Below are 2,490 nucleotides of genomic sequence, written 5' to 3'. Positions count from 1 at the left end.
CTTGCCATCCCCTCTGCCCCCAACAACCGGCAGCAACCGCACTTTACAGCCGCGTCGAGGCCTCCCACGCTTTGCCTGTGGACACCTGACTCCAAAGTCGGGGACTGCCGGCTGGGGCGGGCCGGGGCGGGGCTGCAGCTGCCCATGCCCCGGTGCCTGGTAGTTCGGGAAGCAAGCTGCTCGCACGCCTCACGGGGCAACTTGCTAAACCGAAGCTCGGACGCGGCAGGGGTTCGGGACCCAAGGCCGTTAGCGCCGGAGCGCTCTCAAGTACCTGCCTTCCCTGGACTGACGTGGGCCCTGGTTGTCGTAGAGTGAGCCCTCCGGGGCGACCTAGTACACCTGTCCTTCCGGGTGAGCCCGGCCCCGCCCTTAAAGGGTGATCCGGGATGGGTCCGCCCCCTCCCTGCTGGCCCCGCCCACTTCTTGCCTTCGGTTTTGGGAGAGCCGGAGCTCGGACCTCTGCACTCATTGGCAAAGCCTGGCAAGCTCCAGAAAGGCTTCGCCCACCTCCCCGGCCACTCCCTCGCCCAGGCCCGACGGCCTTAAGGCGGCTCCCGGCTTCCTTCCGCAGGCGGCTTTGTTGGCAGTTGACTTCTCTACTGTCCTGGGTGGACGCAGATATTTTGACCCCTCGCCTGTCCTTTTGGGGAGGGGCCGGGGAGGAGGAAGGATGGAGGCGGAACATAGGACCCAGAGGAAGAAACAAAGAGGAGAAGCAAAAGGAGGGAAAGAGGCCCTAGTCTGACCTGTACCTAGTACCTCCCGAGGGCCTGCACTGCTCTGAGGAGGGATAGGGAGACCACAGCGTTTCTGGGAACCGCGCTGCTGAGGCTTCTCCAGGTCCCTCCACAGACCACGTGGCTTCTGAGAACTCCCTGGCTAGCTTTGCCCAGTGTCACCCTGCTACCACGTCCCCATACCCTTCTGCCGGTGTCACCGAGGGCTGCCGGAGACGCGTGGTACACAAGTGCACCATGCCTTACGCCGCCTTCACCCAGCCCCGACTGGAGCTGGCGGGAGCACACACGGTGCTGGGGTCAGTTTGTCCAGGCCTTGCACTTTTCTAAATGTTCTCCAGATAGTTGACCATTGCCAGGTAACCAGATGAGACATTGGCCTCACCCACCTGACAGTGACCAGGCTAAATGTCAGAACCAACGTCCCTCTTCCACGTCTTAGTCTCAGCTCAACAGCAGAAAGCTGCAGAGGCAGTGAAAGCAGGACATAGAACTGGAGTTAGGGACAGAGCCAGGTAGCCTGAGTCCTGCAGGCAGGGCCATTTGATGTCCCCAAGGATGTCTGTTCACAGATGCACGCAGTGTTTGAAGAACAGTCCAGGGCAAACAGCCAAATGGGGGAATGTGTTTGAATATGAGGAGGGCGGGCCCCAGGTCCTCTGCTCAGCTGTTTTCCCCCAGAGATGTGAGGCAGTGAGTGATGCACAGTAGGGCTGGCCTGGGAAGACAGGAGGGCTGGGGACAGGAATCTCAGGCTGTCTCCCATCTAAGGCCCCTGGGGCGGGGGACTGGAGTTCTAGATGGTTCTGTGCTCCAGGCGGAGGTGAGGGGTTCCCAAGAAGTTCTGAGCTCCCGGGACTGACTAATCAGGTTCCCAGCCTGGCTGCCCCTCTGGGCAGGGGCTGGAGGGTGAAGAGGCAGGAAGGGGTTGAGTGAACATCTGAAACTGCCCAAAGCCTGGCGGGGGAGGCCTGGGGTCCTCCGGATTCATGGGATGAGCAGGAAGGGGTCACTTACCACCCTCTTCCTCTGGTGCCAACTGGTGCCAAGCAGGGGCTGTGGAGGCAAGGAACTGGTTGGGCGGAAGAAATCCTAGCTTCTGTTTTTATCAAGAATGGGTCAGTAGGGGCGGGGAAACTTCTTGGTTGTGAGGGAGTGTGGGAAATTTGCCCTTCAGGCTACAAGAGGAAAGAGAAGCACTGGGAACCCTGGACCTTTAGACTTCCTCCTCTAGGGGAAGCAGCTTTGGCTGTGGGCCCATGGTACCAACCTCTCACTTGGCCACTCAACAAACCTCTGCACTTTTCCAGGTGAAACATCATGACTGTTTCGCTGGGGGACTGATTCAGGCTGACCACGGGAAGACTGGGTGTCCAGGAAACTGGGAACACTGGCGGGGCTGGGGTGTGAATGTGTGGGGTGGGGCAGAGGAGGTGGCCCCAGAGGGGCTGAACCTGTAATGATGTGGCGAGGTGTCCTAGGAAGGATCTCTGATTGCTGCATGCTGGGGCCAGGATTCCTGAGCAAATCCAGGTGCGGGGACCCCTGCTCACACCGCCTGCATGCATGACCATGGCTGGAAGCAGGAGACTTAGATCACCCCATGAACACTGAACGCCTACGTGTGTACGTCCTGTGCAAGGGCCTGAACTGCACTCCCCGGGCCTGTCATAGCAAGTGCAGGAAGTGAGGAGCAGCTTTCATTCCTCTCTGCTGGGATGAGTCGCTCTGATGGGTTGGGTGTAGGCAG

The 2,490-nt window shown here is 59.9% G+C and overlaps 1 protein-coding gene across 5 annotated transcripts in view; it reads right to left on the bottom strand.

Moving 5' to 3' along the window:
• The window catches only part of Slc22a18 (solute carrier family 22 member 18), a 24,957-nt gene extending 23,121 nt beyond the window's left edge, over nt 1-1,836 (bottom strand). For 2 of the 5 annotated variants that reach the window (XM_010635670.2, XM_010635669.1), the window contains exon 1: nt 275-372. The gene's annotated coding sequence lies outside the window, so the exon portion shown is untranslated. Of the gene's footprint in view, nt 1-274; nt 379-1,757 lie in introns of those variants that run through there. The other 3 variants (XM_010635671.3, XM_010635668.3, XM_010635667.2) reach the window with 3 other exon arrangements.
• Nucleotides 1,837-2,490: the final 654 nt, after the last annotated feature.

The sequence above is a fragment of the Fukomys damarensis genome, unplaced genomic scaffold, assembly GCF_012274545.1.
Source record: "Fukomys damarensis isolate Sample0158 unplaced genomic scaffold, DMR_v1.0_HiC HiC_scaffold_27, whole genome shotgun sequence".
Taxonomy (NCBI): domain Eukaryota; kingdom Metazoa; phylum Chordata; class Mammalia; order Rodentia; family Bathyergidae; genus Fukomys; species Fukomys damarensis.
This window is presented reverse-complemented; position numbering and strand designations above follow the sequence as displayed.